The sequence below is a fragment of the Balaenoptera acutorostrata genome, chromosome 18, assembly GCF_949987535.1.
Source record: "Balaenoptera acutorostrata chromosome 18, mBalAcu1.1, whole genome shotgun sequence".
In the NCBI taxonomy this organism is placed as follows: domain Eukaryota; kingdom Metazoa; phylum Chordata; class Mammalia; order Artiodactyla; family Balaenopteridae; genus Balaenoptera; species Balaenoptera acutorostrata.
The window spans coordinates 78182384-78208153 of record NC_080081.1 but is presented as its reverse complement, the minus strand read 5'-3'; the positions used below and the strand labels follow the sequence as shown (position 1 = coordinate 78208153).

Here is a 25770-nt window from a genome sequence, read left to right as displayed (position 1 = left end):
ATTCTCAACCACTGCGCCACCAGGGAAGCCCCATTCATTCTTAATAGAGTCAGAAGGTGGTAACAGGCAGGAATGGTGAAGAACGAACCACAGGGTTACAATCGCAGCTCAGCCGTTAGACAGAATGTGTCAGCTCGGGTCATTATTTAAGCTTTCTGATCTTCAGTATGTGCATCTTTCTTATGCAGAGAATAATGCCCTCCCAGCACCGCCTGGCACACAGTAGGCATGCTTGTTATGCTGCTCGTTATTACTAGTACTGTTAATCACTATACACAAGTAATGTCAGGTACACACGGCTACATTTAAAATAGATAACCAACAAGGGCCTACTGTACAGCACAGGGAACTCTGCTCAATATTCTGTAATAACCTAAATGGGAAAAGAATTTGAAAAAGAATAGATACATGTATATGCATAACTGAATCACTTTGCTGTACACCTGAAACTAACACAACATGGTTAATCAACTGTACTTCAATATAATATAAAAATTTTAAAAAAAACATGTCATAATTGTGGAGTAAAACAAGCTCTTACTACAAGAAGACAGATGCATGTTTCTCAGACGTTTCTAAAAGATCTCTATTTGTGGCAGCCATATCATAAAGCAGCTCAGTGAACTGCTGCTAATTCAACACGCATTTTTAAAAGCACGCTCAGGACTGGCAAGCACGGGTTTTCAGCTTGAATTTCATAGCTCTCAGGCCGTTTTGGCCTACACGGGGAGTTTTTTAAAAACCAAATTCATTTTCAATATTTAAGATTAGAGAGATTTCGGGCTTCCCTCGTGGCTCAGTGGTTAAGAATCCACATGACAATGCAGGGGACACGGGTTCGAGCCCTGGTCCTGGAAGATCCCACATGCCACGGAGAAAGTAAGCCCGCGAACCACAACTACTGAGCCCGCGAGCCACAACTACTGAAGCCCGCGCACCTAGAGCCCGTGCTCCGCAACAAGAGAAGCCACCGCCATGAGAAGCCCGTACACCGCAACGAAGAGTAGCCCCCGCTCGCCGCAACTAGAGAAAGGCTGCACGAAGCAACAAAGACCCAACACAGCCAAAAATAAATTAAATAAATAAAACATTAAAAAAAAAGAATAGAGAGATTTCACTTGCATTAAGATTTCTGGATTCTCTTGGAAAATAAGAAAGTTTGCTAACACTGGGCCACCTTCCCTTGGGACCCGACAGGCAGAACCTACTGAGTTTCCATCCAAACGGCATAGCTCCTGTTACATGCCTGGCCCCAGAAGGCAAACGCATTTGCAGCATTGGGGCTGTCACAGATACAAAGACCACCGGCCACAGCTCTCTACCCACTGGAGCTCAGAGACCAGCCAGAGATGACAGTGAAAACAACCATAACTAAATAGGCAGGGTCCCTTATGATCAGCCAGATTCACTTCACAAACAGGGAAACAAGGCTCAAAGAAGTTACGTGATTTATCTAAGGCAAACCGTATCAGCCAGACCAACGGATACATGCCTGAATTGTTATACAGGCATTTGATCACTTTCTTCCAAATATCTCTAAGAACTTAATGTCACAGTTAAAAATAATGGTGAATCAGGGAAGTACAGCGGTGTCCACGTCCACCATGCTGTGATTAACTGAGGAATAACTAAGAAGTTGAATAGACCATTTTCCACTTCTTTTTATACTAGGAAGAAAGGAGGAGGCTTGTTAATAAAATGATAAACAATAAAGCATGAGCTTGTTATTTTTTAACAATTAATAGTCTGTCAACCACCTATAATGGAAGAGAATGTAAAAAAAGAATATATATGTTTATATATGTATGTATAACTGAATCACTTTGCTGTACACCTGAAACTAACACAACATTGTAAATCAACTGTATTTCAATAAAATCTTTTTTTTTTTGGCCGCCCCACGCTGCTTGTGGGATCTTAGTTCCCTGAACCTGGGCCTCCTGCAGTGGAAGTGCAGAGTCCTAACCACTGGACCACCAGGGAATTCCCCATAAAAATTTTTTTAAATAAAAAATAAAAGTAAAATATCAAAAATAGATTATCAACCAATCATCTACCATTTATTTAGATATATGGAACTTCTTTAGAGAATTAACAGAAAACACGGTGATTAAATTAAAGAGCCCCAAGGGGACAGAAAGAAGACAGGACCATTTCCAGGGATCATGCCAGGTTCCTGTGTGCTTAATCTGTCCTTGGACTGGCCTGGCCCCATTAATCAAAGCAACTGGTTTTCTGGGAGAATAACATGTTTTCGTGATCTGAAAAAGAGATATTAAAGGGAAACTGTGATGTCACTGGGAAAAAGAAAGCAAATACTATGATACATTTAACTGTATTTTCTCACTTTTTGTTGTGTCACATGAAAAGTAATAGACCAAGGTCTTTGCTGCCCTTCTATAATTATACCTGGTTAAACAGGTTAAACTAATAGTGTGTTTACAAAACGATGTGAGGTAACTTCAGTATTGACACTGATACCGGATCTGTTTGTATTTAAATTCAACATGACTTATGTAGATATTCTTTGTATAGTTGTGTTACTGAAAAAATGATGTAAATAAAAATTTTCAGTATACATGGAAGCTCCTATTTCTTAAGAAATAATACATAAAAATGTATATAAGGTTTAAGAAATTTATACTTGGCCTCTATCTTTGTAACAATCAGACTTAAGAAAGAAAGAGTACACCAGGGGCTAAGCAAAGCCAGATCTCCTGCACTCACTACAGTGCCTGGCACACAGGAGACCTGCAAGAAATGCCAGGCTTTTAACTGAAAGTGACTATGCAACCATGTAATAAAACAGTTTCCCTGCACAGCATATTTAATACTGTTTTTCATATTTAAGTTGCAGCATTTGAAACTAAAATCATCTTCAAGGTTTAATTTATTCTTATGTTTTTCAGTAATCAGTCTTTGTGGAAGCCATTGAGATTTCTAGATTTTTCTTCTGTGGGAGAATCAAAAATACTTAAGTCCATGTCTCTCTAGTTTATTTTTATATTCTCAGGAACTAACACCACGTCTGGAATAGAGGAATTACATAACAAACTTTTTAGAATAGATTAATAATATAGCTTTTATGTCAATAACCCATGACTCTGCTCTAGATCTAATTAAAGATTGAATACTTAATAAGCAATAAGCCAGTTAACTAATAAATACTATTCAACAAGAAGTAATGTAAACAACCTTGAAATATATCCTTTTTCTCCAGTCCTGGTCAGCAACTTTAGCTGTCTGACCTCTAATTTTGAGATCAAGCATGGTTTTCTTCAGACTTTCTAATCCTGAAACAATGGTGTAATAAACTGGCCCTCTGGTACCTACATTTTCAACAGAGAATATAAACTCTACTCTTTCCTTGGATGGTTGTCAAAGTCGCCCTAAATTGGCAATATGGAGTTTTAGTCTCCTTATTCTTGCCAGACAATATGATTTCAAATTCTTCACTGTCTAATCCTCATTCGCCTTCCCTCACCAGAAAAAAACAAAAGTAAGAAACAAATAATCACTATTAACATCACTACAACAAAACACGCCAATGCAGGATTAACAGCATTAACCAACAGGATTAGACAGTTATAGCACATTCCACCCTACAGCAACAGAACATACACAGTCTTCTCAAATACACATAGAACACAGATCAAGACAGACAATATTCTGGGCTATAAAACAAACTTCAAAAATTTTTAAAGAACTGAAATCATACAGAATGTATTCTCCAACCGTAATGGAATAAACTGGAAATCAATAACAGAAAGATAAAAGGAAAATCTCCAAACATCTGGAAACTAAACGACACAATTTTAAATAATCCACAGGTCAAAGACGAAGTCTATGGAGAAATTTAAAAAATACATTTAACCGAATGAAAATGAAAATGAGAATGCAACATATCAAAATTTGTAGAACACCGCTAAAGCAGTGCTCTGAGGGAAATTTACAGCATTAAATAAATACATAAGAAAATAAGAAGCTTCTCAAATTAGTAGTCTAAACTCCCACCTCAAGAACCTAGAGAAAGAGCAAAATAAACCCAAAGCAAGCAAAGGAAAGAAATAATAAAGGCAAGAACAGATATAAAAGAAATTGAAAACAGAGAAATAGCAAAAATCAGTAAAACTAAAAGCTGGTTCTTTTAAAAGAGTAATAAAATTTACAAACTTTCTAACAAGGTTGACAAAGAACAAAGAAAAGAAGACACAATATACCAATATTAGGAATGAAATAAGGTAACACTACCGACACTGCAGACATCAAAAAGATAATAAGGGGGACTTCCCTGATGACACAGTGGTTAAGAATCTGCCTGCCAATGCAGGGGACATGGGTTTGAGCCCTGGCCCAGGAAGATCCCACATGCTGAGGAGCAACTAAGCCCATGAGCCACAACTACTGAGCCTGCGTGCCGCAACTACTGAAGCCCACACACCTAGAGCCCGTGCTACGCAACAAGAGAATCCACCACAATGAGAAGCCTGTGCACCGCGACGAAGAGTAGCCCCCACTCACTGCAACGAGAGAAAGCCTGCGCACAGCAACAAAGACCCAACGCAACCAAAAATAAATAAATAAATAAAATTGATTCTTTAAAAAAAAAAAACGATAATAAGGGAATACCATGAACAACTCTATACACACATATTGGACAACTTAGACAAAATGGACCACTTGCTCAAGAAACAAAAACTACCACAATTCACACAATATGAAATAGATAACTTCAACAGACCGTAATCATTTACAGAAATTGAATATGTCACTTCAAAACTAAGAAGAAATCTCCAGGCCCAAATGCTCTCACTGAAGAATTCTACCAAATATTTAAGAAAGAATTAACACCAATTCCACCTTTTGTCATCCAGGAAATGAAAGACATTTTCTATTCATTTTATGAAGCTAGTATTACCCTCATACCAAAACCAGATAAAGATAGTACCCTACCACCACCACCAAAAACAAACGAAAACAAAAACAAAAACCCAGCTACAGACAGATCAATATCCTTCATGAATATAGACATAAGAATGCTTAATAAAACAGAAGAGAATACAACAATATATAAAAATAATTATACACATGACCAAGTGGGGTTTATTCCATTTGGGTTTATTCCAGGGATCCAAGGCTGGTTCAATGTTTGAAAATTAATCAATATAATTCATTATATTAACGGGCTAAAGAAAAAAATCATATGATCATATATCAATCGATAGAAAAAACATTTGATAAAATTCAGTCATCACAAAAAAAACTCTCAAAAAAATGGAATAGAGGGCAATTTCCTCAACTTGATAAGGAGCACTTACCAAAAACCTACAGCTAACATTATACTTAATGGTGAAAAGACAGGATACTTTCCCGCTAAGATCAGAAAGAAGAGGCAAGGACTTTGCTCTCACCACTCTTATTCAACACATCATGAGAAGTTCTAGCCAGTGCGATAAGGCAAGAAAAGGAAATGAAATGCATACAGCTTAGAAAGGAAGAAATTAAACCATCCCTATTTGCAGATGACATGACTGTCTACATAGAAAATCCCTAGGAATCTACCAAAAGACTCCTAGAACTAATTAGTGAGCTCTACAAGGTTAAATAATACAAGTTAAACATCCAAAAAAATATATTATTGTATTTCTATATACTAGCGATGAACACATGGACATTGAAATAAAAAATACAATACCATTTACAAGTTCTCCAAAAAATGAAATACTTAGGTGTAAATCTATGCAAACATGAACAGAAATTGCATGCTTAAAACTACACAGTGCTGATGAAAGAAATGGAGAGACATATTGTGTTCACTGACTGGAAAATTCAACATAGTAAAGATGTCAATTCTCCCCAAATTCCAGCAAAATTTTTTTGTAGATATGATAAGATTATTCTAAAATTTATGTAGAAAGGGAAAGGAGCTGGACTAGCTAAAACAATTTTGAAAAAGAATAAAGTGGGAGGAATCAATCCACCCAATTTCAAGACTCATAGCTATAGTAATCAAGACTGTAATATTGGCTGAGACACATAGCTAAATTCAACAGAAAAGAGAACTCAGAAACAGACCTACACAAATACGCCCAACTGATTTTTGATAAAGGTGCAAAAGGCATTGAACAGAAGAGGGATAGCCTTTTTAACAAAAAAGGGGCTGGAGCAATTAGACATCTACAGGCAAAAACAAACAAACAAACAAAAACTTCACAAAAACCACAACCTAAATCTCACACCTTATACAAAAACTAACTCAAATGGGTCATAGACTTAAATGTAAAACTATAAAACTTAAAAAACAACAGAAGAAAATCTTCAAGATCTAGGGCTAGGCAAAGAGTTCTTAGACTTGACACCAGAAGCATAATCCATAAAAGGAAAAAAATCAATAAATTAGATCTCATCAAAATGAAAAACTTTTGTTCTGCAAAGGACCCTGTTAAGAGGTTAAAGAGACAAGCTGCAGAGTCAGAGAACATATATGCAAGGCCCATATCCAAAGAAGGAGTAGTATCATCTTCAGAGAATTGTGTTGAGTAAGAAAAGCAATACCTAACACACTGTACGATTCGAATTTTATAACACTTTTGAAATGAAAGGACAACACAAGTGACCCTCTTGGTGATGGAAATGTTATTTAGCTTCACAAATCAATGTCAATATCCTGGTTGTGATGTTGTACAATATCACGTAAATATCACTGTATTTTACCATGCATGTGAATCTAGAATTATCTCAAAATAAAAAAGCTTAATTTTTTAAATTAAATAAGAATTTAAAACTCTCCACTAATACAATTACACATTGCCTGAACTCTCAAATATCCACTCTCTTCTGCCAACACTTGCCTCTTCTGTGTCAGATGCTGACTTTTACCAATGTTAGTCCAGCTAAAGAAAACCACCTATGCACCACTGCTGCGTCTTCCACACAGCCAAACACCAGGACTTGGGTATTTTACAGAGACCTTTCCTTGACCATCCAAACCTCATGACTGACGTAGACAGGTTCAGCTGGAGAGCCCAGGACAGATGCCAGAAGTCTGTCTGAATTCCCGCGTAGATACCCCGTCAAGCACCAGCAAGCAGGTGTGGCCACCTCCCTGCTGGGCTATCACCGTAGTCACCAGCCCTCTATAACCACTTCTTTGAAACCGTCCACCTCACCCTTGTAACATTTCCACCATCTGGTCCTCCACATGGAAGCAGCAGGTGCTCAGATACGTCGTGCAGGTTCTGAGATGAGGGCCACCACTCCCCCATCTCCCTCTGCCTCTCGCCGCGGCAGCACGGAGCACACAGGCAGCCAATGGGCAGCGCGTTCCAAGGGCTTCTGCACTCAGATTGCTCCCTGCCCTGGGAACCCGAAACCGCCCCGATCTCCTCCCGAGCCCTCAGTGAGTGGATCCCGACACAGGGCTGAAGTTCTCACTCCTCTAAGGTGAAAGCTGTGGGATCCTCCCAATGGGGAAATATCTTTCCATCTAAAAGCCCATGAGAAATGTGTTCCAAGTTAATTCTTTCTGAATCCCGCAGCCGTGAGTTTGTACAAGGAAGAGAAAAGTTCACTAACCAGGCATGTCTTGTGTAATAACTGGTCACTGCATGACCAGCTCTCTTTAAAACAATCACATAAAAGAAATTCTTCTGTTTGGAAGAAACAGTAAAATACACACACACACACGATTTCAACAGCATTATGTTTTTTAAAAAAATCCTCTCTCAATAATGACCGAAGTGCTTCCCAGGTCTTTTTAGTTGACCCAGAAGCACACACAGAGGAGTGTGCCCCGGGTCCGGGTGACAAGGGACCAGGGACCTTCCTGCTGAGCCAACCTTGTGTTCCTCCCGGACCGATCTGCACAGATGGCCACTATCTTCATCTCAGAAGACAAGTGTTCCAACTGACACAAAGCCTTCTTAAAAATCCCCAGCCCAAGAAAAACAGAGGCACTGTGGGCAGAGAAAGACCTAGTTCTACAGAAACAACTTTCCAGGAAAGCCTAGAAAACAGTCCTGTCCTGCTGACAGCAGGCATTTCCTTCTTCCCTAGAGAGACCTCATCCCAGCAGGAAAGAATAACCAAAAGAGATTGGTTGTATCCACCCACAGAAATAAAAAAAAGGATATTAAAGTCCTATAGTAGGAAACAAACAAAAACATAATCATCTAGTTGGACAATACAAATTCAGTAATCCAGCATATGCGCCGGAATTTAATAAGCCATTTTGCTTCAGAATAATTGTTGCATGGGGTTTGATTTAATTAATCTCAGCAGGCTTGGAAACAGCCCCCAGGAAGTCAGTGTGATAAACTCCCTTCAGATGTGCTAGTCTGAGAATGTAAGTAGTCACGCTACCAACTCGCACATCTTTAGGCAGCGGCAGTGGTACTGTACGCTTTGACTGTCCACCTGCAGGCGCTGATCCTGTGATGCTAGAATATTCTTGCTTCCGTGTCCCACTTGAAGGCTTCCGGGTCGGCACCCACTCAGGGTGAGCACCTTGGATGAGGGGTCAGATTAGAAATAAAGGCTAGGAAAAGCAGGGAGAGTTCCTGCTTCCTCCGATGAGATTACTTCTATATCAGAAGGAAGGCAGACGGTGTTCTCTCGGCCTGAGTACTTTTCCTAATTTTGAGTGGAGCCACGGGAAGCGCAGACCAGCAGATGGAGGAGGAGAGCGGGGACGAACGGAGCACCCTCTCCATTCCTCGGGGTACCCCGTCCCTGGGAGCAGAAGAGCCTAGCCTGAGAGGAAGTCCAGAGGAGGTTAACGTACGTCACTCCCCTCCAGCCCAACGCAGAATCTCACAAGGGAAGGCGGAAGGCGAGGCTGGAGGGAAGGAGTTGGCCGAGACTGGACAACGCCAGCACCTCCCCCAGCCAGAAGCACGACCGCGTTTATGGATGCACCGTCCCTCGTCCCAGTGCGCAGTCATCATCCATGAGCACAGGATGCCAGGCACGCGGCAGTTCAAGAGCCGAGTCTGGGCACAGGGTCTGCCTTCAGATGGCTCAACCGTGAGCGGAGCTGTTGACACTGATGCTGGCGGGTGAGGACAGCCGTTGAAAACACGAATAGAGGGACTCCCCCGGCGGTCCAGTGGTTAAGACTCCGCTCTTCCACTGCAGGGGGCGTGGCTTTGATCCCTGGTCGGGGGGGAACTAGGATCGCACATGCCTCACGGTACGGGGTGGGGGGAAGAGGGAAGGGAAGGGGAGGTGAGGGAAGGGAAGGGAAGGGAGAAAGAAAGAAAAGAAAAAGAAAATCCCAACATTCAGCCCAATTCCACAAGCTGAAAGTTTACAAATCAGCCTTCTCCCTCACACCTTGCCATGACTTGTCATCAAAAAATGAATCTTCAAAAGAGGCTGCCACTTTCCTTATTCAGACTTCCACTGCTTCATTTCTTAGGGAGGCCAGAAGTCTAGACCCAACTTAGGCGGGAACGTCACTGGTTCTAAGACACACTGACTCAGCAGAGCACACAGGCTGGCCCTACCCTAGACCTACACACACACACACACACACACACACACCCCAGAACTGGAGCCGGGCCATAACAGTGAAGTCCCCCATCCTTTTCTGGGACGTGCACGACACCACAGTTCTGGCAGAGCAGCCTGGGGACTCAGAGAGATGCTCCAACGCCAGGGCTGGACTGGACTTGATGAAACAAGCAGGCTCTTCAGCAAGACGGGCCACTCAATCCACTCGGGGGAGTTTAGGTTTGTTTCAGGAAAGTCAAAGGTAGAACAAGCAGAGAAAGCAGGTCGGGCAGATCTTAGAACATACCATTTTGAAGAATATTGTTGACTTTTCCCGATATATCTTGGATTATTTCTTAACCTCAGATTCTTAAAGCTAAAATACATTTTTAACTTTTCTCATTTTAAATACCTAATCCTTTTTGATATAACTGAAGCTGTAGATATTCATATATCCCCTCCTTCTTTATTGTTTCAAATGAAGGTTTGGGGGATGTTATTTCAGAAGGCTCCATGGAATATTTAAGCCAGGGCAATTCCTGTGAAGGCCTGTATTTCTAAAGCCTATTCAGTCTGTGGGTAACACCACTGATAATGTTAAGACCACACAATGGAGGCTAGTCTTTACCATAATACTGAGCTACTTGTGTGCTGGCTACACAAAAGTTTCCCCGGTGGTAGATTTTCACTTAGTAATCAGGCAGCAGAACAAATATAGTGAATCAATTATCTCCATTTGCAACACACATTTAAATGTACTAGGGGCAACCTAAGAGTAAACGTCAGGTCCTTGTAGGCCCTGCACGGCAAAACAAAACCAAAAACAGAATCTAACTTTTCCACAGAAAGAGAACAAATAGTAAACTCGAGATATGAATTCCCCTGTTTCTCATTTCTTTAATGAATTTGGCCAAACCACTAGGACGGACTCTGGACTAAAAGAAATCAGAAAGCCCCAGACCTTAAACTGGATTGCGGATTTCATCCTGAGGGTACTGACTGTGGATCACTGACTCAGGGCTCCAGGCAAACTGGATTTTAATAACTTGTCGGGATATTTTAGGATAATTGTTGCATGGGGTCTGATTTAATTAATCTCAGCAGGGTTCAAAGAAGGCCCATGGAGTCAACATGAAAAATGTCCTTCAGATGTTCTATTATTAAAAGTGGAGTAATTACGTCACCAAAACAGACAGGTAGAGAGAAGGCTGCAGCTATGAACGAAAACCTAAAGAAACACTTTCTACATGCTGACAGATACGCTTGTCCTTCCGCAGGAAAGAAGGGATGAAACTGCCAGCTTGGTGTTTGATGCAAAGCAGATACTCATCAATATTTGCTGAATTAATAAAACAATGAATGAAGGTAGGATGAATATGTGACAGGACAGGGTATGCAAAAAGACTGTTTGTTATTCAAATAACGGTTAGAAATACATAATTTATAACATAGTGACATTTAGATCCTAGAACAGGGGTCCCCAACCGGTCCGCGGGCTGTTAGGAACCGGGCCGCACAGCAGGAGGTGAGCGGCGGGCGAGCGAGCGAAGCTTCATCTGCCGCTCCCCCTCGCCCTCCTCGCTCACAGTACCACCTGAGCCATCGTGGAAAAACTCCCACCCCCACCGTGGAAAAACTGTCTTACACAAAACCAGTCTCTGGTGCCAAAAAGGTTGGGGACCGCTGTCCTAGGAGACAGTTCAGGTGCCAAAGAGAGATCAAGTCCAGAGATGTTTTGTGTGTCTGAAAACTGGCGTCTGGGACTTCCCTGGTGACGCAGTGGTTAAGAATCCGCCTGCCAATGCAGGGGACACGGGTTCGAGCCCTGGTCCGGGAAGATCCCACATGCCATGGAGCAACTAAGCCTGCGAGCCGCAACTACTGAGCCCGCGTGCCACAACTACTGAAGCCCACGCGCCTAGAGCCCGTGCTCCACAACAAGAGAAGCCACTGCAATGAGAAGCCCGCGCACCGCAACGAAGAGTAGCCCCCGCTCGCCGCAACTAGAGAAAGCCCGATGCAACAACAAAGACCCAACACAGCCAAAAATAAATAAATAAATTTAGAAAACTGGCATCTAAGTTCAAATGACAGATTAGGGCAGGGTCAGAGCCCTAGGGGGCCCGATTCCCATTTTCACTGAAAAGCACTGCTCCTTCATGATTTTAGAACCTGGTTATATTCCGAAAATTCAAGTTATTCTGCACAGAGGAGGGAAAAGGGTGTCCCGTGTTGGGAATGCTGGCGGGGGGGTGGGGGCCCGTGTGCTCTGTTCACGCAGGACCTCTGTAGTCCTGCCCAGCGGATGCCCAGAGAATCAGACCTGGAGACCCACTGTGCTGGGCTACCTCACCTCCTAAGTCTCAGAACAAGACAGAGTCACCAGGAGATCCCCAAACCGACAGGCCCTCGACATCCAACAAGTGTTCACAGAACGAGCAACACAGCTCTGCCTTCTCCCCCACCATCACAGAACCAACAGAGCCTCCCCTCCCCCATCAGACAGAAGAGCCAGGCCAGACCCCCTTCTGAGCACTTCGCAATTGGGGACTCATCTCATTCGCACCACAGCCTGTGACCGTGGTTCCCAACTTTACTGCCCCTGGGAAATTCCAATGCCAAGGTCACACCCACAACCAATAACAATATTTGGGGATGGGAGCAGGCATCAACCTTTCTTAAAGACCCCTCAGGTAATTCCAACGTCCAGCAAAGTTTGAAACACTCAGTGAAGAGATGGGTACCATGATGTACATTGTTCAGATAAGGCAACTGAGGCAGAGAGGTCAATGCCTCCCCAAGGTCACACAGCGGGCAAGCAGCAGGGTTGGGACCTGAACCCAGTTTACCTGACAACCGCCAAACACTAAGAAATCATGTTATAGAAATAATATAAATTACTAGTATGTGATGAAACGAAGCAGGGTGGGCAAGAGAAATTGTGAGGCTGTACACGGTGGAGAAGAACAAGAAGGTTGGACAGCTGATGGCTCAAGGGAGGTCTGACGTGTCCAACCAGGCAGGAACACAGTCACTTTGAAGGACAACCAGGTGGCGATGAAGAGCAGCTGTTTTTAGGATGTCTGGAAAACATACGTTCTAAAGCACTAGTTCTCACACTTCAGCGTGTGTGAGAATCACCTGGAAGGCTGTTAAAGTACAGACACACACCCCAGAAACTCTAATTCGGCGGGTCCAGGGGAGAGCCCTAGAATTTGCTTTTCTAACAAATTCTCAGCTGATGCAGATGCAGAACCACTGCTCTGGGCAAATGGTTAACAGCCATGAATGATGGGCAGAATTGTCTGAGGGTCCCTCATCTCCAAGCTGGGGTCCGTGTCCCCACCTCTGCTTATTCTGTCCCCAGAGGCTACAATGCCTCCCTCTGTCAGCCCCTCCCCCAACCTGCACACTCCTATTCAGCCCTGGCTGTGGTTAGCTCCTCCTCCAGGAAGCCTTCCTGGACCCTCGGCCTCCCATGGGCTCACCTAACACCCTCCCCATAAACTGATCCCTCACCTGCTACAGGTCTTTCCTTTCACATGCCTACCACTCCCACCGGAAAGAGTGTGAGCCTCCACAGGGCAGGGGCTGGTTCCATTCCCAGCATCCAGCACATAAAAGAGAAAGGGGGAAGGGAGCAAACTTTCTGAAGCTGTTCTTTCTTTCAGCCGCAGAGAGTCCCAACATCCGAACTGGACAAGTTTCAATGCCCACATGGTTTAAGTGGTTTTAGGACTCGGGCCTCCTCTCTTTTTATACAGCACACGTGGTGGTGACGTAGTAGGGCCTGACCTTGTTTAACGTGACTGTAATTTTAACACTCCACCACAAGACTGCTCGCTGCTTCTATTATGGAGAACAGTAATTGCCAGGAAAGCCTGTGATCAAAGTTCCGATACCAGGAACACATCTCCTCCCTGGCCTCCTGCCCCCTCTGCTCTAAGACAACAAACATGGGGCACCAGCCCCCCCGCACCTGCCAGAGATGGCGGGCAAAGATCCCACTTTCCTGCAGGCCGCATCTCACCCGCCCACACCTTCCAGTCTAGTCCTTTCGGACCTGAGTTCTATTTTTCTCTAAGGACAGCCTGCCAGGCTTCGGGAACAAACTCTGTAACGGTTCTAATGGGAGGGAAAAGGCTGGCCCCTCCCTCTCCCAGATTAGCAGGCAGGGTCCTCTTAGAGATCCCCAGCCCCATGGCTGAACCCCGAGAGAGAATTGGGGGTCCAGCTCAGATCTGACCAGAGCAAAAGATGTCCTGAGTCAGGCACACGGTCCCTGAAATGACAATGCTGAGCTCACCTTGCTTCCACAGTGACAAAGAGCAGTCCTGTGTCACGGAAACAGGTGGAGGTTGTTTCTGGCCAAGAAATCAGGTCCTTTAAGGTCCTGGTTAGGTGAGGTAACAGTTGAAGATCACGAGCACAGGATGGGGCATTACCTGTGGCCACGAATGTTGACATCCCGACCACAGCAAATGGCCACAGCCATGTATGAGAAACAAGGACCATCTCTGTCCACTTGGGGCTTTGCCGCCCACAGTCAGAAAGCGCCCCTGGCCCCGAAGGGAGACGGAGGAGGGCTGGTCCGGGACTCCCGCGAGGCCCCACGTGCCCCTCGTTTTCCCTCCTCTAGTTCGTAAAAGGCTCTGGGAAGCTGCTGTGGAGGGTTATGAGCTTCAGAGCAGACAGACGCTGGACGTGCGTGTGGATCTCCTGGGTTTGGCAGCCTCGCATTCAAATCTCAGCCTTGACTCTTCCTACAGGGCTGTGGCCAGGACATTCGATCCCTTCCCCTGTGCGAGGGGAGCAGTAAACCTAACCTGCTCCGTAGTTACACCGATGATCCTCATCCGAACCACGGAGCACAGACAGTGAATGTCTCATCAACTCTCCCAAGGACGCACCCGAGCCACCCATCTCACTCTGGAGCATCAGAGAGAGGTTAATTACATGCAACAAACACCTCAGGGCATTAGGGCTGGATTCTGTCAAGAAAGGCAGTTATGGAATGGCTTGAGCAATCCTGGGTGAGCAGCACCCTGCAGGTTCCCCGAGGGCTCCTGGAGAAAGAGACGAGCCAGACAGCAGGCAGCAGAGCTGGGAATGGGGGGGGCTTGGCTAGGAGCCCGAGGCCAGGGGGAGACGGGGCGGGGGCATGGCAGAGCCAACACAGAGACAGCACCTAACTGGACAGGCTTCCCCCTCAGCCCTGTTTTATCTGAGATGCAGAGATGAAGGAAATCACATGAGCGCTTTGTACTAAGGCCTTTCTCTCTGCAAATGAAAATACAATTCATCGTTCCAGTTACTGATTTTCAAATTGCCATGGATTGTACGATTTGCCTCTAGAAAGTAATGTATGTTTGGCGTTCCTGCCTGATGTTCTGGAAGACAAAAATATTTCTTTCTAAAAACATTTGAATTTATACTTCTGCGATTTTATGATCCCATTTATGCCATTACGTACCTCGAAAGCAAACATTTTTTTAAATGTTTAGTTTTCAGACCAAAAAAAAAAAAGAACCCACTGAAAATTTCCATTCCAAATGAATCCTCCCAATGCCTCTTAGCTCAGGAAAGAAAGGGTTCGTTCACTGCTTTGCTCAGCAAGCCCAGAGGTCACCCCACCAAGCTGTAGGGCCATGCATGGAGAGTCCTGGACCAGAGGTCGGCAGGTCGGGGATCTATTGTCCCGCTGCCTCCCCTGGACATGCCATTTTATTTCTCTGAGCCACAGTTTCCTCATCTGTGGAATGTAAGGCCCCTTCCAGCCATCAAAGTATAAAACTTTCCCAACACTCTGCTTCAGCACCTGCAAAAGAAACACACACTTGCCTTCAACTTTCAGGAAGGTGAAGGAGATATAGGAACAAGGCTTTAAATTATATAATGAAACAGAAATAAGCAAGACTCATCACATCACAGGGCTCTCCAGGACCCTAAAGATCTGGCCAGCTAAAGTGAAACTGACCTCTCATTGCAGGGGAGGAGCCGGCTGGCAACAGTCTTTGCAAGAAGCTTTCTTCCAGCCTTCCTGTAGCCAAGGGGCCAGGTGCTCTCTTCAGGAAAGTGAGCTGGAAGCCAGCCCAGGCAGTGTCCCCAGTCTTTCTGAGGGACAGGAGGCATTAGGTTTTCCCCACACACTGCTCTACAGTAGAGATATTATGCCCTCAACAGCTGTAAACTGCAGACCAAATAAAACACGCAAATAATGACCTCATTTCCAAGGCCCAATCCCAGCCCACGTATGAGTTCCAAAGTTAGCATGGCCTGGGAGCACAGCCGCCTGGAGAGAAGAGGGGCTCTCCCACCACACAGCCATGAGAAACTGGGCCTGGTACTTAAGTTCTCTGAGCCTTCCCTTTCTCATCTGTCAAATGGGACTAGGAATGCATCGACATTACAGGGAAGCAAGGAGGATTCATGAGTTATTACTGCATGTACGTCCCTCGGAAGACTGCTCGGCTCCTACTAAGTGTCTGACAACTGCTACCTAATATTCATATTAACATCAATATCAACATAGTCGGAGAACTTGTCTACATACGATACTACTTCTTCAGTAAGAACACAAACAGAACCAGGAGCAGATGGGAAGGTCCTGACGTCCAGAGAGGTCCTGGGGAAGCTGGTTGCCTACTTGTGACACTTTCAGACCTTCTGAAATAAAGACGTCTGCCGGGTAATGGAGGACCAACTGGAAGGGAAGAAAAGGAACCGAGGGGTGGTGATGCAGTAGCAAAATCAACAACCAAAGGAACCGAAACAAGGTGTGCTCTGGAGGCGGGAAAAGCACGGGGAGAAGTAGGTAAAAGGCAAGACAGCCCACAGCACGGGAGCACAGGCAAAAAGGCAGACAGCCAGCCTGGGTGGCAGGAAGATGGCAAATCTGGGGACCAAAGGAGGGGTGTGAAAATTAGAATGCTAGGTAAGAAATAGTCACATAAAAAAAACTCTAAAGGATGGGGGGAGGGGGGCAGAGGCCAAGGTTCAGCACAGGGAGCAAGCACAATTAACAGGACCCCGAGGACACTGCGGTGAGGAAGTTTGGAAGAAGGGGGACATAGAAAAGGAGCATTTGTTTGGAAGAAGGGGGACACAGAAAAGGAGCATTTGTTAGGAAAAATAAAATGGGTGAAATTTCTGTACCTGTTAGAGAAAAGCACAGTACTTGGGGACTTGGAGGGGTTAATAGGGTAGAAAACACCAGGCAACACGGAAAATGAGGTGAGACGCAGGGAAAACCGTGGGAGGAGGGGCGGATGATGTATGAATTTAGATGGCCTTGGTAACAAGTGCTAAATAAACTCAAGTTCTTCTTCTGTTTATCAACAAGACTGTCCAGTGCTGGGAAGCAACTGACCGAGAGTTCTGTTTGTATGGTTGGTTGGTTTGGCCTTTTTTCCGCACCTGGAGGGAGGGGAGGTTTGCCGGGGCTCAGACTGCACAGCCCGCTGGTGGCCTCCAGCCCAGGTCACCTGAGCTCCCCGGCCGTAGGCGCAGCGCTGGTCTGTGTCCCCCTGGGCTGGGGTGCCCACTCCCTGACCTCGCCGAACGTGAGTGGAAGCAAACCAGCCCTGGAGCTCATCCCTCCAGTTCAGGGTCGCCGGACGCAGGGTCCCGCCTTTCTCGGGAGATGAGGCCCGGGGCACCCGGGGAGAAACTCGCTTTGGGAGAGAAGATCTCCAGCGCATCCCCTGGGCGGCGCGGGCGCCCCGCGCCTTTGTCCCGCCCGCAGCCCGCGGCGAGCGCGGGTCAAGTCTGGGGATCCCCAGGCGCGCGGGGCCGGGGGTCCCTCGCCCTCGGGCCGCCCAGCCCCGCAGCGAGCTCACCGAGAGAACTCGGTGTTTGGGCTGCGGGGCCGGCGTCGGGGTAACTCAGCTCCCGGGCTCGGGCTCCTCGCCAACACCCGGGCGGCCGCCCCGCGCCTCGGCGCAGCCTCACCTACCGCGGCCCCGCTCGAAGGAACCTCCAAAGTCGGCCGATCCAAGACGTCCCGGCGACCCAGGGCTGGTCCTGGTGCCGCGGAGATCCGAGCACGCCGGGCTCTCGGAGGAGCCTCCGCTCGGGCGCGCGGACTCCGGGCGGGCGGCGGGCTGGGCTGCGGGGGAGGAGCGCGGCGCTGAAGCCAGCCCGCCGCTGCCGCCCGGCCCAGGCCACGCCCCCGCCGGTCAAGGCCACGCCCCCGACCCTGCACTCCTTCCACGCCCCCGCCGGCTCCAGGCCACGCCCCAGCCCTAGGCCACGCCCCTGGCTCAGCTACCTTTCCACCCCACCGCCCCACCCCCACCCCGGGCCATGCCACGCCCGGCCCCAGGCCACGCCCCGGTCCGGCTCTCCTTCCACGCCCCCCAGGCCTCGCCCCGCCGGACTCAGGCCACACCCCAGCCCCAGGCCACGCCCCCGGCTCACCTACCTTTCCACACCCCCCCCACCCCCACCCCCACCCCGGGCCAAGCCGCGCCGGGCCCCAGGCCACGCCGCGGTACGGCTCTCCTTCCATGCCTCACAGGCCACGCCACACCTGGCTCCAGCCCACCCCTCTGGCTGGGCTCTCCCTTCTTGCCTCAGGCCGCGCCCCCAGCTCAGTCCCCAGACCACGCCCCTGGGTCGGCTCTTCTCCTCCCCCACCACCAGAATATCCCCCCCACCACATCCCCCCCCCCCCACCGCTACACTTCCCCCGACCCTAGCTCCTCATCCACCCAGCTACACCCCCCAGCCGGGCTCCCTTCCATCCACCCCCAGTAACTCCCCCCATGTCAGCACCCCCCAGCCCGGCCCCCCTAAACCCGGCTCCCCTCCACCTCATCAACCCCCCAGCATCCGCCCTGGGCGGGAGGAGCAGCCGCGTCGCCCAGGCAACCGCCCCTCACTGCCCCCCTCGCCCCACCTCTGCCCGGGAGGAGGTCACTCCAGGCCAAGGCGCCCTGGCTACGCTTTTCGTGAAAAAGAAAACCCTAGGTGAGGGCTTCCCTGGTGGCGCAGTAGTGACGAATCCGCCTGCCAATGCAGGGGACACGGGTTCGAGCCCTGGTCCGGGAAGATCCCACGTGCCGTGGAGCAACTAACCCCGTGCACCACAACTACTGAGCCTGCGCTCTAGAGCCCGCGAGCCACAACTGCTGAGCCCACGTGCCACAACTCCTGAAGCCCACGTGCCACAACTACTGAAGCCCGCTCGCCTGGAGCCCATGATCCACAACAAGAGAAGCCACCGCAATGAGAAGCCCGCGCACCGCAACCCAGAGTAGCCCCCGCTCACCGCAACTAAAGCCTGCACGCAGCAATGCAAATGCAGCCAAAAATATAAATAAATAAATAAATTTATTAAAAAAAACAAAAAAAAACCCTAGGTGAGGACTTTTAAACCCACCCACTTACCCAGGACCTAGAGCAGGACTTCTGTGGACTGTTTGGGTGAACACACTCAGAACTCTCACCCTTCCCGGGTGGCTCATGGCTCAATCATTAATTCACAGGAAAACCGCTGAGACGAAGGAAACCCTTCTGCGCAAGGATCTGGGACCTAAAAGTTCCATGATTGTTTCCTGATGTGCACCTAATGGAATTCATAAAATAAACACATTCTTTTAAAAACTGCTCTTTTAGATGATTCATCTGAGTGGTTCTGTGTTGCTAGCACTATAATTATACATGCTACTTTTATAATCAAAGAAGAACAATAACCACTATGTAAAAACTAAAGAACATATAAAAATATTAAATTACACAATGAAAAGTCAAAATTAATTCTATATATGCTTTTTTAAATAGTGGAAAACTATTCTGTGTGATACTCAAACGGTGGGTACATGTCGTTATGCGTTTGTCAAAACCCACAGAATATACAGCACACAGAGTGAAACCTAATGTAAAGTCGTTTATCATAATGTATCAATATTGGCTCATCAATCGCAACCAATGTGCCACACTGATGTAAGATGCCCGTAACAGGAGAAACTGGGGGGATGGGGGTGTGGTACAGGGAGGAGTTGAGGGAATCCATGGGAACTCTCCTTTCCTCCCAGTCTTTCTGTAAACCCAAAACTGCTCTAAAATAACAGCCCATTAATTAAAGCACACACACCGAAATACTAATGGTCATTATCTCTGGGTGGTGGAAATATGGGCAAGTTTTTATTTTATTGTTTGGATCTTTATTTGAAATTCTCCCAAATTTTTGACAATGAATATATATTTTTAAAGCAGAAACATATTATATTGGGTTGGCCAAAAAGTTCGTTTGGGTTTTTCTGTAACATCTTACAGAAAAACCCAAACGAACTTTTTGGCCAACCTAAAATAAATAAGCAATGGAAAATTTTAGAGACATAGCATGAAAGGCTAATATCAAATATTTCATTTTATTTCTTTCTATAACTTTAACGAAACCTGCGTGAAGCTCTCACAAATGTTAAAAATGATGTCTATTTCAGTATTGTTTTTAAAAAAAGAATATCAAGGGCTAAATTGATAGTTTTTAAATTAGCTCTTTGGAATTAGCACAAATCTGAGGAGAAATTTTTGATTTTTTTTTTTTTTTAAATCTGTGTCTCAGAGGATCATTTCTGCCTGCCTGGAAACTGTTATTAATATTTACATGAACACTGGCTCTCAGGTAAACGGATTTCTCTAGAGCTGTAAAGACTCGGCCTGCTTCCCTGATACCTGTGACCTGGGCTAGCCCTTTACCTTGCTGAGTGTCAGCTTCCCCTTCGGTGAAAAGGGAAACCTACCTCTCTGGATTGGTTGGAAAATATTAATACCAAACTTTAGCCCATATAAGACTCCTGGTATAATACATACAGGTGCTTAATAATCATTAGTTCCTGTCCTTTAAAAAATACAATTTTTGTTTTGTTTTGTTTTAGTGGGACTCTTGAGCTCCTGAGATAAAAAGATATTTCTGGTTTTAGATTATCAACGTATTGGACAAAGCAGGATCTGACATGGAGAGACAGGGTGCTCTACACCCGGAGCCAGCACTAGTTAACAGGCATCGAGGGAATAAATCACCCAACTTCTCTGGCTCTCACTTTCCTAATCTGCTACATGAGTGATGGGGACCAGCCATCTCAAAGTTTCCTGCAGCCTCCATCATTCCATGGGGAATCTCACTCTGGCTTCTGCGTAAAAAGGCTCTAAATCTCCTACAGTGACCTCTCTGCCCACAGGACCAGCCATCACTCACAGGCCTGCAAACAAAGCTGACATCTGCATTCTACCTTCCCCACCAATGGGAACCTCCAAAGGTCTCTTTGGACTTTTTTCTCTTAGTGATCTGCTGGTACCCAACTCTGACTGGCAGCTTAAACTCTATAATTCTGTTAGAAGTCAGTGCAAAGCTCTCACCAAAGTCATTGTACACCGGCGCTGATAGAAACTACCAGCTCTCATCAAGTTGACGGTGCACTTTTTTTCACATAATAACATCTCTGAAATTACGTGTCCCTCTGTTAACACTTTCTGAGCACTTAACGTTCTATGTCCTTTACATTCGTTCTCTACTTAAAGCCTCAAAGCAGCCCTTAGAGTACTATTATCTTTCGCGTTTTATGGATGAAGAAAACAAAGTTCAGAGAAGTTGAAAGACTCACCTAAGGTCACACAGGACAAGGGAGGGAAGTGTATGGCCTGAATGATTATGTCCTCAAATCCATATGTTGAAGCCTAACAACCAGTGAGATGGTTTTAGAAGGTGGGACTGTTAAGATTTAGATGAGGTCATGAGGGTGGGGCTCCATGATGGGATTAGTGCCTTTATAAGAAGAGGAAGAGAGACCAGAGCCCTCTCTCTGTCTCCGTCTCTCTCTCCCTCTCCACACCACGAGAGGACACAGCAAGAAGGTGGCCGTCTGCAAGCCAGGAAGTGGGTCCTCACCATTCACCGAATCTGCTGGTGCCTTGATCTTGGACTCCAGAACTGTGAGAAATAAATTCCTGCTGTTTAAGCCCCCCAGTCTGTGGTATTTTGTCCTGGCAGCCTGAGCTGACTCGTGCAGTAAGGAAACTCCTTTCTCCACGTTTCAGATCTTTCTCTTTGAGGAGCTTCCACAAAGTAACACTTCCTGCCTCAGGCCCCACCCTCTGAACCAAAGAAGGAGTTACTGACTGGTGGGAGGAACCCACTGGTCCACCTACCTTGATAGAACAGACCTAATTTATTAGTAATTTAACAGTAATTCTTCGGAAGCACAGAGGAGTCACTCCTTTCTAACCTCTCCACCCAGACATCTGCAGGGAGCCATCTGCAGTCAGTGACTGTCACCTGGGGGGTGGGGGGGGGGTGTGGAACCAGCCGCTGAAGCTCTACAGCTGGCTGGGGGGCAGGGGGCACTCAGAGAATATTAGCAAGAACTCTTCTCAGACCTAAAGTCACATTCTCCAACTGACTCAACTGGCGATATCACTGACATTTTTATCTTCATCTGTCCGTCTCCAGTGTCTTGTTTCTTAATTGGCTGTAAAGGTTGGAGGGGGTCGAGGGGGATGGGCTGGCCCCTGCGGTGGAAGGTAAGACCCGAGAGCCCAGGTCTTCCACTCCAGCCCTGGGGCTTTGGGAAAATGATTTAACCTCCCAGGAGTCCGCCTCATCTGTGAAACCCTGGGGCGAAGATTAACTGTGATAATGTCCCAGCTCAGAGCCTGGCACATGGTTAAATCTCAGTAAACGGTGGCTGTTTTTGTTGATTAGAACGGATAAGGAGGATTTGCTGTCTTCTACAGTTCATTAGAGAAGATATCTAAGTTTCCTAGAATGAAAGAATAATGTTTGGCATTCATCAAATTATTTTGGCACATATGTGTCTATTAGGGGAAGAGTAGGGGGAGTTTTCCTTGCTCTTTGCCCAGGAATGGGGCACAGAGGCTGACAAAAGGCGGGAGACGTGCCAGAAGCCCGCCCCAGCGTCTGTCTGCAGTGCCATCCTCGTGTGCTCAGCAAAGGGATGCTCTCACACCTGGATTTGGAGGGAACCTGACGGGCAGGGCCGTCCTCAGAAAGAGCAGAAGCAACAGTAAAACAATGTTCCTAGCTCTTACCAGCTGCCCAGAAGTTACACAAAGCCACTGGGATAAGGAGGGGAGTCGCTATCTCTACAATGTCCTTATTCCAAAGTGGTTCTGACAGCTCTAAAGACCCTGTGAATCTGGGATTGGGAATGCACATTGACTAGACCACTAGAATGGTTCTCCACAGACTTTCTCTTTGCCTGATCAAGCCACTCCTGAAATCCATCTTCTTTATTAAATCACCTTGACTGAGGCCCTTACCACCCACCAATCTTTGTTTTACCCCTCTGACCCCTGCATGTGACACAGAATGCCCCTAACCCTCTCCCCGAGGTAATCTCTACCCGGTTGATGGAGCCCTGGCTTCAGGGGCAGGCAGGTCATCACACTCCCCCTTCTTTCAGCTTTCACTAGCTGGGTGGCCTTGGACAAGCTCTTCTGAACCTTAGTTTCTTCACTTGTAACACAGAAGTAATAGCCCTGCCCTGTTGTAGCGGGGATGAAATGAGAGAATCTCCGTAGAGTCTAGCATCCCCTGACCTGCAGAGAGCGTGGAACATAAACCACCGCTCAGAGCACATCTGCAGGCAAACCGACAACTGCCTGGTGGCACCAGGGACTGTCAGGCTTACCTCCAGCCCACTTCCTCTCTGAAGCCCCCCTGGCTTCCTGGGTAGGGTTCATGACTTCACAGTCAGTGACATCCTAATATGTTCTCAGACCCATGGCTGTCTTAGCGCTGACCAAAGAGATTCTGAGCTCTTTAAGGGCCGTAAATATATACTTTTAAAATTAACAGACTTTATTTTTTAGAGCAGTTTTTGGTTTACAGAAAAATGGATCAGAAAGTATAGAGAGTATAGAGAACTATACTCAATATCTTGTAATAACCTATAATGGGAAAGAATCTGAAAAAGAATATATATATTACATTCAGTTTTATATATATATATATATATATATATATATATATATATATATATATATATATATATAAAACTGAATCATTTTGCTGTACACTTGAAACTAACACAACATTGTAAATCAACTATACTCCAATTAAAAAAAAGAAAGTATAGGGAGTCCCCACATAACCCCTTTACCCCCCAACAGTTTCCCTTATTACTAACATCTACATCAGTGTGGCACGTTTGTTACAGTTGCTGAGCCAGCACTGATACATCCTTATTAACTAAAGCTCAGTGTTTACACTGCAGTTCGCTCCTCTTCACATACAGGTCTCTGGCTTTTGACAGACGCGATGCCATGCATCCTCCGCCACACTGTCACAGGATAGTTTCACTGCCCTAAAAACCCTCTGCGCTCCACCAGTTCAGCCCTCCCTCCCCTCTAACCCCTGGCACCCAATGAGCTGCCTACCATCTCCGTAGTTTTCCCTTTTCCAGAATGTCATATAGTTGGAGTTATATAGTACGTGTATGTAGCCTTAGCCAGCATTAATTATTTTACTTGCTCTGTTTCTCTGGAATACAGGGATGGAGGGCAAGTCTGGAAAGTGGTCAAGAAGGAGACCCTGCCTGCACCAAGTCCCCCCACCAAGAGTATCCATGTACCCGTCAGGCGCCTAACAGGATGGGATGCTGAAACGTACCTCAGGCGATCACCTGCCCTCCATGGTTGGCAGGAGGTAAGCCCTGCCGTGCTGCCAGCCTGGGGCTGGGATGTGCCTGGGGTGGGCGTGGGGAGGGACGGGTTGGCCAGAGGCTGAACTGAAGCCATGGTCTGAGGCCAAGGAGGAGAAAGGAGGCCTTTCAGACCTGAGGCACTTCCTCCCCACAGCCAGTGCTTCTACCAACTCCCCGTTTCCTGCTGCTGAAATCTCAGCATTAGCCGGCCACATGCTGCTTCAGGACCCACGCCAGGATCTTTCCCCAGACCTTTGCGCCTGGAAACAGTCCTGCATTCTCCACCAGGCGATTCCTCAAGACTCAGTCCCCGCGTCACAGGCAGGATTGAGTCCCTCTCATCTTTCCACCCACAGGTCCTTTAGGATCATGTGCTTATCTACATCATCAGCCTGCGAGCTTCGTGGGTCCCTGGTGCCCAGTGTCATCTAGCGTCATATCCAGGATCTAGTAGGCATTCAATAACCATCTGTTGAATTAAATTGGGCTGGAAAAGATTGGACTGGATTGGAGAGAAGTTTAAGCACAATTTCTGTGGCTGACCTGAGATTCAACTCCAAGTTTTCAGCTTTAAATTCAGGACCTTTCCCTACACCTCAGCTGGCAGACACGCTGGGGTCAGGGCACCTTTGGGGCGATCCTGAGTAGGTGATGGTGGAAAGTTAATAAGCATCGGAATCAACCAGACCATCAACTTAGGGTCTAACAGGAGCCCAATTTGGACACAAAATTCTCTGACTGAAAAGGAAGATCCAGGATCAGAAGGCAGGCGAAATGTCAGAATGTTTCTCAAACCTCCGACAGCAGCCACAGTAAGAAGCATATCTGACATCATGACCCAGTGACACATGGATGAACATAGACACAGGGAAAGAATATGTACCAGCAACGCTGACACTCCCCTCTCGCGATGCATCTGAGATTCTCTCCTTCTTAGATTGTTTTATTTGGTGCTGCAGGACCCACTCATGGGATGAATCCCACAGGTGGTAAAGCACTGCAGCGAAACGGGACGTGCTGAAAAGTGAAAACTACAGTGTGGTAATCAGGGAGGGAGCAGGTGTGACCCCTCCCCTCTGCCCTTCTCTTCTTGCCTCTCCCTTTATGCCTCCTTCTCTCCCTCCTCTAGAGCAAGATGGCTGGTTTCAGCGAGCCATCCTCTTATGCCCGCCTCCCAACAAACAGACGTTATTTCCCTTTCTCTGGAAAATTCTAGTTGTATCTTTAAGCTACTGGACATTTTGTTTGACATTATATGTTCTACCTTATCATATATTTGAAAAACCAAAAAGCGGCTCTTTCTCTTCTGTTCTAATATTTCCATCAAACAGCCCAAGAACGCAGAGCTGGAGACTTTTCAGGCTGAATGAGGCTGAGGACAAGACTGATACCATCTCTCCTCAGCCCTCAGGAGGACAAGGCTCCACCTAAACCCTGGACTCCCGGTGGGCGTCCGAGCCCCTTCCTTTCTCAGTCACAAGTAACTTCACCGAGTGGTTGAAGAGACCCTCCAAGTCCTCCTTCCACGTCTTTGCTGGTGGCCTGAGTCTGCATTCCAGCGCACCAGTCACCCCGGCGGGTCACAAAGCTCCTCTCTGCGCTGCAAGCCTTT

General features: G+C 46.7%; 1 protein-coding gene across 4 annotated transcripts in view; it reads right to left on the bottom strand.

Annotated features, from left to right (window-relative positions):
- The window catches only part of SPATA13 (spermatogenesis associated 13), a 266585-nt gene that overhangs the window by 103786 nt on the left and 137029 nt on the right, over window positions 1-25770 (bottom strand). Inside the window, exon 1 of one of the 4 annotated variants that reach the window (XR_009005918.1) lies at window positions 17447-17587. The exons of the other annotated variants lie outside the window; for them this stretch is intronic. The gene's annotated coding sequence lies outside the window, so the exon portion shown is untranslated. Of the gene's footprint in view, window positions 1-17446; window positions 17588-25770 lie in introns of those variants that run through there. 4 annotated transcript variants of the gene reach the window in all.